General features: G+C 43.4%; 1 long non-coding RNA gene across 1 annotated transcript in view; it reads right to left on the bottom strand.

The window, feature by feature from the left end:
* LOC120056283 overlaps positions 1-15,165 on the bottom strand; it is a 77,176-nt gene extending 62,011 nt beyond the window's left edge. The window contains exon 1 of the long non-coding RNA XR_005477768.1: positions 14,928-15,165. This is a non-coding gene — a long non-coding RNA (uncharacterized LOC120056283). The remainder of the gene's footprint in view (positions 1-14,927) is intronic.
* Between the last annotated feature and the right edge of the window lie 540 nt (positions 15,166-15,705).

The raw sequence follows: 15,705 nt of genomic DNA, 5'->3' as shown, positions 1-15,705 counted from the left end.
ATGAGACAGGCTCTGAGATGGGTAAATGAGAGGCTCTGAGCTAGGGTAATGAGACAGACTCTGAGCTGGGAGAATGAGACAGGCTCTGAGTTAGGGTAATGAGACAGGCTCTGAGCTAGGGGAATGAGACAGGCTCTGAGATGGGTAAATGAGAGGGAGCACTATCTGGGTGCGTTCCGCTGCCAAGTCGGAAAATTGCATCAACAAATGGTGAATTCCTGCCAGTTCACGCTGGGTTAAAAAAAGTGTTAGAGTTGTCCACAAAAAATGACACTGCCGACTGAAGTGGAAAAGGCTTCAAATTGCTCATTGAACAAAGGGATGTTTGGGGGAGTGTTATGCTAATAATCGCCATCTACACGGGAGGTGTGAATTGCAGACAATTACCACGTGCCATGTGCTCAGATAGAAGCCATAGCTATTAGCCTAAACAAGGAAAACCGTGTTTTAAAGTGGCACTCCAATCGGCTTTTCACCTCATTTATCACCTGATTACAAACAGTAATCAGTAATAAACACTGGGTGCCTGAGTAAAATAACTAGGGAAGCCAAGCTATAACCTGTTAATTAATATGCCTTGCGACTGTGATATATAGGCCTAAAGGCCGAGACTATAAGAAGACACAATGGCAGAATAAATTCAACCACCTTTGTTTTATCACAAAACCGGATAGCAACCTCTGTCCAGTGAAGTCCACAAAGCATATTGCATGTACAGTAACAGACCTACAGCATGGTCAAGCAAGTTAATGTTTCTGAGATTTTCGGACCACTGAACAACTACTGATTTAGAACCATCGAGAGCTATCGCAAGTTGTAAGAAAAACAGGAACTGCCTCCACTATTCCAGCACCATTTCAACTTCAACATTTCAACATCATCAAATCACCTCTGCTTAGTCTAATACAGTGACAACGAAAAGATACCAAAAATAATTTTGTCCAATCAACGTAAGCTAAATATGATGTGGCTGTCCATGGTTCTGATTTATGTGCATGTGTGTGTGTGCGTGCGCGTTCGTGCAAGTAGAGAAACATGTTGACTCACCCTACTTGTAGGGAAACGCCAATGCCATCCTCCTCTCTTTCATGTTGACGAAACGGTCTATGACTGTCATACAGTACACGCTTTTATTTGTTGTTGTCCTAGGCTACCTGGCTAAAATGCTTACTCACTAGCCTAACTTCCATTCATGGGCAACGTTAGCTAGTTAACTTTAGCCTTCTACATCTAGCTACATATTGAACTTCCATTCTCTCAGGCCAGGGGCACAACAATGTATGAATTAATGATTGGATCAGAATCACTGTTATAATCATTGCCCAATATGGAGAATTAATTAAAACCACAAGTCCAAATCCCTATCTCCATCCATGGCTAATTTAGGAAAGGGCCAATTTTAGCTAGCTGGCTAGCTAGCCACCGGAAGACAACAACACAACAAGATGCAACAATTAAAGTTTTTCTGTCAATTAATTTCAATGGGATTTGATAGGAGGGATGCCAAATCCAACCTGGCTTCCCTTGACACTTTTTTTTGGTGCGCCAGGACCATTCACAGTTAAGCTCACTCAGTACAGCTCAATGTGGATTGGCAAATTTTGTATACTATTTTTGTCAAGGGAGGCCAGATGCTCGCCTTCAATGCTACGGGGGGCAACAATGTCATATTTGTTTGGACCAGACAGCATCAGATAGATAGCCTACACGAAAATTATGAAACACAGAGAGATGAAAGATACATAAAAAAATTAAAATAAAAATGTTAATACACGCTACTGTTTACAAAACAAAAGGCACATCTCAATAGATGGTCCAGATAAGTCATGACATTGCAGTGGTGGGGTGGGCCTTTCCTCTTTAGTTCTCTTCTGCTCCTCTATTGTTCCTATTTTAATTGATTTTATTTCACCTTTGTTTAACCAAGTAGGCCAGTTGAGAACAAGTTCTCATTTACAACTGCGACCTGGTCAAGATAAAGCAAAGCAGTGCGACAAAAACAACAGAGTTACACATGGGATAAACAAACAAACAAACAAACAAACAAACAAACAAACAAACGGGGTCTCGACCCCGCCCTGTGCAACTGGGTACTGGACTTCCTGACGGGCCGCCCCCAGGTGGTGAGGGTAGGTAACAACATCTCCACCCCGCTGATCCTCAACACTGGGGCCCCACAAGGGTGCGTTCTGAGCCCTCTCCTGTACTCCCTGTTCACCCACGACTGCGTGGCCATGCACGCCTCCAACTCAATCATCAAGTTTGCGGACGACACTACAGTGGTAGGCTTGATTACCAACAACGACAACGACGGAGGTGAGGGCCCTCGGAGTGTGGTGTCAGGAAAATAACCTCACACTCAACGTCAACAAAACAAAGGAGATGATTGTGGACTTCAGGAAACAGCAGAGGGAGCACCCCCCTATCCACATCGACGGGACAGTAGTGGAGAGGGTAGTAAGTTTTAAGTTCCTCGGCGTACACATCACGGACAAACTGAATTGGTCCACCCACACAGACAGCGTTGTGAAGAAGGCCCAGCAGCGCCTCTTCAACCTCAGGACGCTGAAGAAATTTGGCTTGTCACCAAAAGCACTCACAAACTTCTACAGATGCACAATCGAGAGCATTCTGTCGGACTGTATCACCGCCTGGTACGGCAACTGCTCCGCCCACAACCTCAAGGCTCTCCAGAGGGTAGTGAGATCTGCACAACGCATCACCGGCTAGTAATACATGTATCACTAGCCACTTTAAACTATGCCACTTTATGTTTATATACCCTACATTACTCATCTCATATGTATATACTGTACTCTATACCATCTACTGCATCTTGCCTATGCCGTTCTGTACCATCACTCATTCATATATCTTTATGTACATATTCTTTATCCCTTTACACTTGTGTGTGTATAAGGTAGTAGTTGTGGAATTTTTAGGTTAGATTACTCGTTGGTTATTACTGCATTGTCGGAACTAGAAGCACAAGCATTTCGCTACACTCGCATTAACATCTGCTAACCATGTGTATGTGACAAATAAAATTTGATTTGATTTGAACATACAGTCAATAACACAATAGGCAATAAATAGGCCAATAGTGGCGAAGTAATTACAATTTAGCAATTTACACTGGAGTGATATATGTGCAGATGAGGATGTGCAAGTAGAAATACTGGTGTGCAAAAGAGCAGAAAAACTAAAACAAATATCGGGATGAGGTAGGTAGTTGGTTGGATGGGCTATTTACAGATGGGCTGTGTACAACTACAGCGATCAGTAAGCTGCTCTGACAGCTGACGCTTAAAGTTAGTGAGGGAGATATGTCTCCAACTTCAGTGGTTTTGCAATTCGTTCCAGTCATTGGCAGCAGAGAACTGGAAGGAAAGGCAGCCAAAGGAGGTGTTGTTGGCTTTGGGAATGACCAGTGAAATATACCTGCTGGAGCGCATGCTATGGGTGGTTGTTGCTATGGTGACCAGTGAGCTGAGATAAGGCGGAGCTTTACCTAGCAAAGACTTATAGATGACCTGGAGCCAGTGGGTTTGGCAACGAATACGTAGCGAAGACCAGTCAACGAGAGAATACAGGTCGCAGTGGCGGGTAGTATACGGGGCTTTGGTGACAAAACGGGTGGCACTGTGACAGACTGCATCCAATTTGCTGAGTAGAGTGTTGGAGGCTATTTTGTAAATGACATCGCCGAAGTCAAGGATCAGTCAGTTTTACGAGGGTATGTTTGGCAGCATGAGTGAAGGAGGCTTTGTTGCGAAATAGGAAGCCAATTCTAGATTTAACTTTGGATCGGAGATGCTCAAGCAAGGGGGAGGCCAATGACATCACGGGTTCCCATCAGACCAACTCATTGAATGTCCTACTCCTTGAAGTTTACAGTTGTGTCTAAAAAACACAATTTTACTCAAAACATAATGTTTTACTCTTTAGTGTCTGCACTTTACTTTATTTATACTAGGGATATCACTTTTCAACAGTAAACGTTCATACATTTCTGGAGGATGTCTTTAAAATGTATATGCATCCAGGTGTACTTATGTGAGTGAGTCAACTTATTTGAATGACATTATTTCCCTTTCCTGCAGTCAAATGATCAAATCGAATCTAGCGGCTTCATGGGTGGAATATTATTAATATTTTTCATAAATCCATAATTAATAAACATGACAAAAAAGAAAGCCAGAAATCCTGTGTTTCTATATTAAAAGGTTTCTGTGATGCATATAAAGTCTAATATTGGGATGCAAACTCAAAATGTAATTCATTTCAACTTTATATCTGACATGGTACAGGTGCGTTACCATCTGTGTGAGGTGTATACTTTTGTTTCAAAGTAGATTTGTTGAAGACTACCAAGAAACACTGTGTGAGCCTGATTTAGCCCACTGCGGTTTAACAAAGTGTGCTCCATTTGAAGTAGAAATATTTTTTTTACATAAAACTTTATTACATAAAACAAAACGTGATCATTTTGAGACTACAGGAAATAGATTGACTGCTATGTTAAACAACTGCAGTCATGGCTGCTTTGGTTCTCAATAGCCTTGTGGCTGTTGTAATATTTTGACTGTAGAAAAACCGGATCTCTTAAAATACATTATACAGTGATTTTTTAAACTTTTCCTGTTGAAGATAAAAGTTGCCCCTGACCGCCTTCTCACTTCCTGCTCTGCATTTAGCTATTCAGATATTTTGTATCTTTATTGATTTTGTAACAACGGACATTGCAATGTTTTCAGCTGATGGCAACCTACGATGGTGTTATGCAAAGTGTGCTTGTCAAACATGATGTGAGTATTTTTGTCTTCCATAACCAATGCTACGATGAGAACATGTACCATATATAAATGGCCTGTAACAGAGTCAAATGCAATATGACAATAAAACTCAATTGGTTTCAAGGAACAACAATAATGACAGGGAGAGATGAAAGAAAACAAAAGCAATACAATGCAATTAGCTTTCCCACTGTGATCTCAATCCAAACACATTCCAGGATGCCTCTCAACACTAAAAACATCTAAAAACACTACCACAATGCTTTTAATGTCTGCTGGGGATAGAACAGGACTAGAGTGACAAGAGGGACAATTTTTGACACTTATGTGTTCTGTTGTTGTTGTCTAAATGGCAGGCTTCCAGAGGTGGCATTAGCACTATGGGGGTGGAAGAGCATTTTGTGTTGAGGGGTTTGGAAACAGAGGACCCACCTGCACAGCGGACACAGATTGAGAGTCTATTACGGAAAAACCAGGGAGGATGCTAACAGACTCAAAGGGACTCAAAGTGGTCACATACATATACATGAATGAGGCTATAGTACAGTCACCACAGTGCAGCCAGTGCACACATTAGTTGGCCAGGCACCCTGAGCAGATTGGTCAACCCAGTCAGGATTGCAAATTTGCAAAATTACGCTAACTTTCCCAAAATTCAGGGTTTTTTCAGAAATTCAGGTTGAAAGATTTCTGAAATCAGGAGAGAATGAGCAGAAATTTCGGAAACCTCCAACCAGGATTTGTAAAAAACCTGGGAATTTGGGGAAAGTTCCTACAATTTTTGAAGCCTACACAGATGGCACTTTATAACATGAACACAGGTCTACAGTAAAAAACAAACAGTCTGTCACGCCTGTTTGTTTTTGTATGTTTCTATTTTTAGTTTGGTCAGGGTGTGATGTGGGTGGGTATTCTATGTTGTAGGTCTAGGTTTTCTATTTCTATGTGTTTGGCCTGGTATGGTTCTCAATCAGAGGCAGCTGTCTATCGTTGTCTCTGATTGAGAGCCATACTTAGGTACCCTGTTTTCCCACTTTTGTTTGTGGGTGGTTATTTTCTGGTTAGTGTTTGTTGCACCTGTCAGAACTGTTCGTTGGTCGTTTTGATGTTTTTGTTCGTGTATTCATCTTGATTAAAAGTATTATGGATACGTACCGCGCTGCACTTTGGTCCTCCTCTCCTTCTCCCGACGACAATCGTTACAGAACCACCCACCAACAAAGGACCAAGCAGCGTGGGAAAATGGACTCCTGGACATGGGAGGAAATTTTGGACGGCAAAGGACCATGGGCACAGCCGGGAGAGTATCGCCGTCCGAAAAAGGAGCTGGAGGCAGCTAAAGCGGAGCAGCGACGCTATGAGGAGTTGGCTTGAGGAGAAGTGCATGAGGCAGCCCCAGACATTTTTTGGGGGGAGGCACACGGGGAGATTGGCGGAGTCAGGTAGGAGACCTAAGCTAACTCCCCGTGCTTACCGTGGTGAGCGTCGTACTGGTCAGGCACCGTGCTATGCGGTGGAGCGCACGGTGTCTCCAGTACGTGTTCATAGCCCGGTGCGCTACATCGCAGCTCCTCGCATCTGCCGGGCTAGAGTGGACATCGAGCCAGGAGGGATGATGCCGGCTCAGCGCATCTGGTCTCCAGTGCGTCTCTTCGGCCCGGGTTATCCTTCGCCAGCTTTGCGCACTGGAGACACAGTGGGTCTGCACAGCACAGTGCGTCCTGTGCCTGCGCCCCGCCGGTGCTGGGCCAAAGTCACCATACAGCCAGGACGGGTTGTGCAGGCTTTTTTCTCGAGACCTCCAGTGCGCCTCCACGGCCCAGTGTATCCGGTGCCTCGGCCAAGGACAAGGCCTCCTGCATGTCTCCCCAGCCTGGTGAGTCCTGTGCCTGTGCTACGCTCTAACCCTCCTGCATGTCTCCCCAGCCTGGTGAGTCCTGTGCCTTCTCCCAGAGCCAGGCCTCCTGTGTGTCTCTCCATTCCAGTGATGATCCATGGCAAGAAGCCTCCAGTGATGATCCATGGCACGAAGCCTACAGTGATGATCCATGGCAAGAAGCCTCCAGTGATAATCCATGGCATGAAGCCTCCAGGATAATCCATGACACAAAGCCTCCAGTGATGATCCATGGCAAGAAGCCTCCAGTGATGATCCATGGCACGAAGCCTCCAGTGATAATCCATGGCAAGAAGCCTCCAGTGATAATCCATGGCACGAAGCCTCCAGTGATGATCCATGGCACGAAGCCTCCAGTGATAATCCATGGCACGAAGCCTCCAGTGATGATCCATGGCACGAAGCCTCCAGTAATGACCCATGGCACGAAGCCTCCAGTGATGATCCATGGCAAGAAGCCTCCAGTGGTGATCCATGGCATGAAGCCTCCAGTGGTGATCCATGGCACGAAGCCTCCAGTGATGATCCATGGTAAGAAGCCTCCAGTAATGACCCATGGCACGAAGCCTCCAGTGATGATCCATGGCACGAAGCCTCCAGTAATGACCCATGGCACGAAGCCTCCAGTGATGATCCATGGTAAGAAGCCTCCAGTGGTGATCCATGGCATGAAGCCTCCAGTGGTGATCCATGGCACGAAGCCTCCAGTGATGATCCATGGCATGAAGCCTCCAGTGGTGATCCATGGCACGAAGCCTCCAGTGATGATCCATAGCACGAAGCCTCCAGTGATGCTCCATGGTAAGAAGCCTCCACTGATGATCCATAGCACGAAGCCTCCAGTGATGATCTATGGCACGAAGCCTCCAGTGAAGATCCATGTCACGAAGCCTCCAGTGAGGAGTTATGGCACGAGGCCTCCAGCGACGCCCTCTAGTCCAGAGCCTCCAGCAACGCCCTCTAGTCCGGAGCCTCCAGCGACGCCCTCTAGTCCGGAGCCTCCAGCGTCACCCTCTAGTCCGGAGCCTCCAGCATCGCCCTCTAGTCCGGAGCAGCCAGAGTCTCCCTCCTGTCTGGATATCACAAGCTGAGTATTATGGATACGTACCACGCTGCACTTTGGTCCTCCTCTCCTTCTCCCGACGACAATCGTTACACAGTCATCGACAAGATGTTCTATGCATATTTTTCTATTCAATTCCTTATTGAATTTCTGATTAGAGTACAACAGCAGGGGTAGGAATTAACTATTGTAACAAACACTAACTCCACTTTTTCAACCCCACTATTAATGTAACATGGAAAACACACAAATTCCAATTCAGTTCCTAATCTGACAAAATGAACAATGCATTGACCTCGATTCTGATTATCCCTTGTTCATGAGTTTATCTCCACAATCTCTGTGTTGAAGTCTGTGAACATGATGACAAAGAGGCCTGAAAGGGTGGAGGACTCGGTATAGAATCTCATCAACCACAAAACCAGTAAACTGAAACAGAGATGCATCATCAAACAAGTGGCTGCAGCCAGTGACTGTCTGTCAGTGTGACCAAAACCAAGGTCACATGAAATGAGTTGTAATCATAACCACAGGATTATAAATCCATAATCCCTACTGCCGTGTACTGACTGACTGTTGGCTCCTGCCTCTCCCACTGACCTCTACTCTGCCTCACCACCAGCTATGGTAAATGCTCATATCTAAAGCCAGCTTAATCACATTACCTGGAAGAGAGGAGGATATGCATAAGCAAAAACATCCTACTTGGAATTAGGCTTTGTTTTTAATTAGTTTTTTACTCAGGCAAATGCTGTGACCTCTTAAACTGGGAGTCAAGCCCCCGATGTGGAAAAGATGATGTAATGAGAGCCCTGAACTGTGTAGAGAGTGGAGTGACATTTTGGCAGTTTTGTGCGCTCCAGGAACAGATTAATTGTGGGGGATCCTGCACAGCGTGGAGCCCTGTGTGTTTTTGGCAAGTGGCATCGCCTATCACACATACACGAGGCTGGCATTCTGCAGTGGCGGAATGGGTAGTTTGTCAAACGAGACTGTTAAAGCACAGCCCGCCTGCCTGTTCACATCATGCTGACACACAATGCAGTCTCTACCATCGTGCTGTTCTCAGATCTCACTTCCTGGATCACTCCCATCTGCTTTCTCTGACAGCAGTCCTGGTCCATTTGATCTCAAATCAGAGTCTGCTGACAGGGTTCTTACTGACGATATCACAAGCTGAGCAATCACCAACATCACTGTCATAACAATAGGCCTAACAAAGCAGCATGACGGGGAGTGGGCGTGAGAGGGAGAGAGAGGATGGAGAAAAAGACGGGGGTGAGACTGTTGAAGGAGAGAGAAAGGGGGATAGAGGGAGAGAGTATAGGTTAGAAAGACAGTAGAGGAGGTACATCACAGCATTCCTGACAGTTGCATTATTGCCCTTACAAAACAACACATGAAAAAATTATGTGAAAAAAAAACATTATTTTCGGACACGTGTGAAATTTTCATGAGTCAGATACGTGAAACTTTGTTTCTGATACAAGCTGCCTGGCCGTACCTCTCTCACTGCATTCTTAGACATACTTCATTTCATATGACTTTTGCTAGTAATATACAGGTATACCGTATGCTGTAAGGACACCACACACTCTGCCCTCTGAGAGCGTGGTGCTGTGGGGAGATGTGCTCTGGGTGGACCAGTCTCAGGGGGTCTGTCTGGTGAGCCTGCTGGTGCTGCTGTGTTTATTTATTCATAACACCTCTTCTCTAATGGATCTACTGTAATGGCTCTCACTATCACATGTGGAGCTTAAATTTCACACGTGAAACCATATTTTCACATGTATTACATTTAGAGTTTTACATGTGAGGAGAATAAAAGGTGTTCACCTCACATGTGAAATTTGCAGTTTCACATGTGAAATTTGCAGCTTCACATATTAACTTTCAGATGTGAAAATCACATTTGCTGTTTCATATATTTAAAAACTTCCACGCGATTGTTTTTCACATATAGAACTGCAAATTCTACTCAAATTCTTGCAGTAGCAATGTTTCCACCGGTTGGAATTAGGATGTCCAAATCTTAAAAACCCAAATGCGGGACAAGGGAAAGATTTTGCTTGACATTTGTGGAACAGTGGACAGAAAACATTTTTGGGGACAGGTTAATGGATCACATTGAAATGGCGACATGGTTCTGCTGTATGAAGGTCACTGCCTGTTAAAGGGGCAATCCGTAGTTGCAACATACATTTTTGGACTTATAAATTAATGATATGTACCCATTGATTCTTGAAGAATATAGCGTATACAGTGCCTTCAGAAAGTATTCACACTCCTTGACTTTTTCCACATCTTGTTGTGTTACAGCCTGAATTTTAAATGGATTCAATTGAGATTTGTTTTTGTCACTGGCCTGCACACAATACCCCATAATGTCAGTCGAATTATGTTTTTAAATTTTCTTACTAATTCATTCAAAATTAAAAGCTGAAATGTCTTGTGTCAATAAGCATTCCACCCCTTTGTTATTGCCAATTGTGTAAAAAGTACCCAATTGTCATACTTAAGTAAAGTAAAGATACCGTACCTTAATTGAAAATGACTCAAGTAAAAGTAAAAGTCATCAGGTAAAATACTACTTGAGTAAAAGTCTAAAAGTATTTGGTTTTAAATATACTTAAGTATCAATAGTAAATGTAATTGCTAAAACATAATTAAGTATCACATTTCAAATTCCTTATATTAAGCAAAACAGATGGCATGATTTTTTAATGAATTTTTATTTACAGATAGCCTGGGGGATATTCCAACACTCAGACATGATTTGTGTTTAGTGAGTCCGTCAGATCAGAGGCAGTAGAGATGGCCAGGGATGTTCTTTTGATGTGTGTGAATTGGACCATCCTGTCCTGCTAAGCATTCAAATTGTAACTAGTACTTTTGGGTGTCAGAGAAAATGTATGGAGTAAAAAGTTTTTAAAAATCTTTAGGAATGTAGTGAAATAAAAGTAAAAGTTGTCAAAAATATTAATAGTAAAGTACAGACAGATACGGCCCAAAAACTGCTTAATTAGTACTTTAAAGTATTTTTACTTAAGTACTTTACACCACTGGTTATGGCAAGCCTAAATAAAGTTCAGGAGTAAAAATGTGCTTAACAAGGCACATAATAAGTTGCATGGACTCTCACTTTGTGCAATAATAGTGTTTAACATGATCTTTGAATGACTACCGCATCTCTGTACCGCACATATACAACTATCTGTAAGGTCCCTCAGTCGAGTAGTGCATTTCAAACACAGAATCAACCATGAAGACCAGGGAGGTTGTCCAATGCCTCAAATCTAATCCAACTTTAAATGCACTTTCAATAAAGTTTGATTTGATTTAGTCCTATTCTTTAACTTAGATTTTTGGTTGTAATGGAGACATGAATCCAACATATCAATCATCAATTTATAGACAAACAGTGAATGTATAGTTATTAAGAGATCTCTCCATAATCATTTTCACGATAGCACATTGGTAGTAGTCAGTGACAAATAGAAAAGATGGGTTAAGTTGAAACCCTGGATGGGAGAACAAATGAATAGTTGCAGATCAACTCTCCAGTAGGAGGTGCTGCCCAGTTTTTTTCTGATAGTGGTTATAACGTTGAAGATCTAATGTTGTTTCGAAGGTTCAACATATTTTATACAAGGTTTGTCTATGTTGAAAATTGGTTACAATTATGGCATAATGCTGTGGTTGCAATTTCACCGTCAAATTGTCACCCTCAAAACAATAGTTTATGTTGATGTTTTTTTTAATCCAATGTATTTTCCACGTAGATTCCACGCCAAAATACGTTGACAAATTACATTGAAACAATTTTGATTCGACCAGTTTGTGCCCAGCGGGTCCTAAGTTCATGTGCTTAGTATACTAAACACACGAGAGAAGAGCATTTGGATCTAGTTCTGTTCCGGATCTCTATCTTTTTCACTCTCTGAGGACTCTTCCTCCCTCTCTCACCCTCTCACTCTGTCTCTCTCTATCTTTTTCGCTCTCTGAGGACTCTTCCTCCCTCTCTCATCCTCTCACTGTCTCTCTCTAGCTTTTTCGGTTATTTTTGTAAATATTTTCTTTCTCTGTTCCTTAAAAGCTCTATAACCCTTAAAGGTTCAATGGATCCATTTTTTAAAATCTCAATATCAAATCATTTCTGGGTAACATTTAAGTACCTTACTAGCTAAACTTCCATCCATTTGGCGACAGATTTGAATGCGGATATTAAAGCAATATATGTGCATTTTCCCACCAGAGGTTTCAATCAAACTGACTTTTTAGCAAATAAAATACTGCATGTGATGACAGTTCACATAAAAGCACTTTTGCGCTTAAGGCCTAGATTCAATCAGATCAAGCACTAACCTGCGATAGCAGACGATCGTATAGCGATGTTTCTGCGGTGTTGGCTGTCAAATCAGTGAGCAGCTGCTCTTGCGATCATTGTCACGAAGCCACACCCGCCCAACTCGAATAAGAAGTTCAGAACAAGAAAGCGTAGGCTATATAGAAATAATTACTCTTAAATTGAAAAATCATTAAACTAAATAATAATGAATTCTATCATCCTAATGGAGGTGTAAATTACATCTCATATTCCAGTGTTCCACTTGTAAACAAGGCTGCATGGGATTTCTGTTAATGCTACTCTGTGCCGCCAATGGTAATGTCCTCTTTAGGTATAATGCCGAGAGCCACTTTTGACAGCTGTAATGCAGTTCCACCTAAGACATCGTCAAAACAACTGCTATGTGGATGTTGGCTAAAGTGGATCTGATTGAATCGAGCCTTAAGTTTCATGTACTGAATAAAAAACTAAAGTTGAATGTGTTTCCATTGCATTTTTAACACTACGTATGGTTTTGTCACAAAAACTGCGAAAAAATTGCAATAAATAGCATACGAACCCAATCTGGTTTTGGCCCATGCTCTTTGGACAAAAGTCAGCTGATAAAGTTGACAGTGTAGGTAATAAGATGATATGGATAAAAGCAAGATCCTTTTTTATTTTTAGAATTGGCAGCCAAACACCTATCATCATGACATCAGCATCATTTAAATGATAGCCTACCCTCGATATTTATTGGAAATTGTTCATCAAAACTTATTTCATCTGCCTATAAACTGCATTGTTTTCCATGTCGTGGTGGTAGTAGCCTACAACACCATCACGTGACTCCAAGTTTACTGAGGCATTATGGTTTTTCTGTCAATATATTGCGCATAAAAGCTTTTCCACCGCAGTTGTTGCATAATCTATTTCACAGACAAAATAAATATCCAACGTTGTCTAGCGTATTTCGTTTTGTCGACATTGGGAAGTTTTACTGACAAATTAGCTGTTTCCATAAGGCCTGTCATGACTTTTTTATGCATCAGGTCATTGTGATTGTTTTCAAATAAAATGGTCAAAAAGAAAGATAGCTTCTTAGCAAAGGGACATTTCTCAAGCAAGAATTTTGCTAGAACTGTCTGGGAGTGGTCTGAGTTGGTAAGGAAAAACGGACAATTAGCTGTTATTGGCAGAGAGGTTTGGAACTCTCTTTCTTATTGGTCTATTAACTAATTTACCACATCGTGATGTCACCATGGAAGAACAAAACTCCATCCCACCAAAACAAGCTTAAATTGTGGTCTTTTCAAACAGCTCTTACACTAAAAGGGCATTATCATCATTTTTACAATTTCACAGTATTATTCCAACCTCATAGTGTGGTAATATACTGTATATAAAACATAGTCAAATCATGTTTTTGACTGCAGTGGGCCTTTAATAAATGTATTCTCCCCCTCGCCCTTTCTCTCTTTTTCTGGACTGTCTGATATTCTAGTTATTTTCAGGACAGTCCGATACTCTAGTTAAAGACAGCAATACAGACAGACAGACATACCAGTATCTAATAACTGCTCTGTCAAAGGTGAAAATGAATCTCATTCTGTGTTGGCTCACACACCAGAAACAGTGGCATCCCCCAAGGCCCAGAATCATACACATGCACACATGCACACACACACATACACGCATGCAGTGGCTAAGATGTGCAATAGAAATAGCATCTTCCCTGTGCACCGATGTAATCCCAGTCTCCACAGTTATTGACAACTCCAGTGTAAGCTCAGCTGGGTAGAAGGTTCAGCTCTAGCCCTCGGGTCCTGAAGACTCTCTCTCTCTGTCCTCTCTGCTCCAGTGAGAGAGAGCTGACCCTGTGCCCTTATTCTTCCTCCTGAGCTGCTCTGGTCTAAGATCGATTCACACAGTCTAGCAGTGCAGGAGAGCCTGTCAAGCACACAGCCTGACGCCTCAGAGAGTCCAAAACCAGCACCATTCTGTTGGCCAGCACACTATCACAGTTACGGACATCTGTCGTAACTCAATCTCATGCACCCATGCTCACACATACTGTAGCATGTATGTAGACATGCATAAGTGATCTCTTTCTTCCTCTCTGTCTGGCTGTCTCTGTCTGGCTATCTCTCTCTCACAAGCACCCACGTACACACGCACGCACACACACACACACACACACACACACACACACACACACACACACACACACACACACACACACACACACACACACACACACACACACACACACACACACACACACACACACACACACACACACACATGAATGACAGACACATAACACGTCCTCTCAAACACACCTCTCCAGTCCTTGTTTAGCACAGCTGTGTTCGGAGAGTAAACAGTCGCGTTCCTGTCACCTCAACTCAGGATCCTTTCACTACCTCACTCACTCCTCTCTCTCCTTCTCTCGTTCTGTCTCTCGTTCCATTAGACAGGGTTATCCCTGGCCAGGCGTAAGGGTCGGCATGAGGAAATACCAGAGGGAGAGAGAAAGGGGGATAGAGTAAGGAGAGGGGAAATAGGGACGGGGCGATTTAGGGAATAGAGAGGCAGTGGGAGAGAAACCAAGAGAAAGTAGGGAGGAAGGAAGGAGAAAAGAGATGTGAAAGAAAGGGGAGTGAAAAATAGAAAAAGGGGGGTGAAAAAGGGATAGACGGGGAGAGACAAAAATAGGGAAGGAGGTATGAGGTAGAAGGGAGGTATAAGCAGAGAGAGAGAGTGAATAGGAGATGCGTACATACACACTAAAATATAGGGACACAGACACATAGAGTGGTATCTATAGCCTGGCATACTCACATCGTGGGCTGCGGTGGTGCTCACTTTTAAACAGGGTCATATCAGGGACGCCAAACAAAGAGGGCGGCTGTGGCTTTCAGACTGGAGACAGACAGATGGCTGGACGCTTTCCCTGCTTCTCTCACAATCACTCTCTTTTCCTCTCTCCTTATGTCCTCTCTTTCTCTCTTCCTGTTTTGGCTCTCTCTCTGCAGGCAGGCAGGCTGTGGACTGACTACTGTGTTACTACTGAATCAATGACAGAGCAGTTAGAGCAGCACCAACAGTATGTACCATCTGTCCCTCTGCAGCGGGGGTGGACAGAGGAAGCACTGGGTTAGCCCATTAGCTCCAGCAGGCAGGGGGGGTTAGTGTGAGTGTGTAAATTGTTTTTTCACAGCAAGAGGAGCCTGGCTGGGGCTCAGGGTTTATAGAGCCTGCCCAGGCAAAGAGAGAGCTGCCAAGAAGTGTGTGTGTGTGTGTGTGTGTGTGTGTGTGTGTGTGTGTGTGTGTGTGTGTGTGTGTGTGTGTGTGTGTGTGTGTGTGTGTGTGTGTGTGTGTGTGTGTGTATGTATGTGTGTATGTGTGTGTGTGGTGAAGAGAGGGTAACTCTATCCACAGCCGGGGGCTGAGGGAGTGAAGGGGGACATGGGAGGGCAGGGGTCTAAGAGAGGAACATGAATCTGAGGACAAAGCAGAGCCACATACAGAGAACACGAGAGGAGCTCACCACTGACCTCATATCACACAGGGAAGGCATTATACACAGGCACTCACACACACCAAACACACACACGTC

The sequence above is a fragment of the Salvelinus namaycush genome, chromosome 1 (assembly GCF_016432855.1).
Source record: "Salvelinus namaycush isolate Seneca chromosome 1, SaNama_1.0, whole genome shotgun sequence".
In the NCBI taxonomy this organism is placed as follows: domain Eukaryota; kingdom Metazoa; phylum Chordata; class Actinopteri; order Salmoniformes; family Salmonidae; genus Salvelinus; species Salvelinus namaycush.
This window is presented reverse-complemented; position numbering and strand designations above follow the sequence as displayed.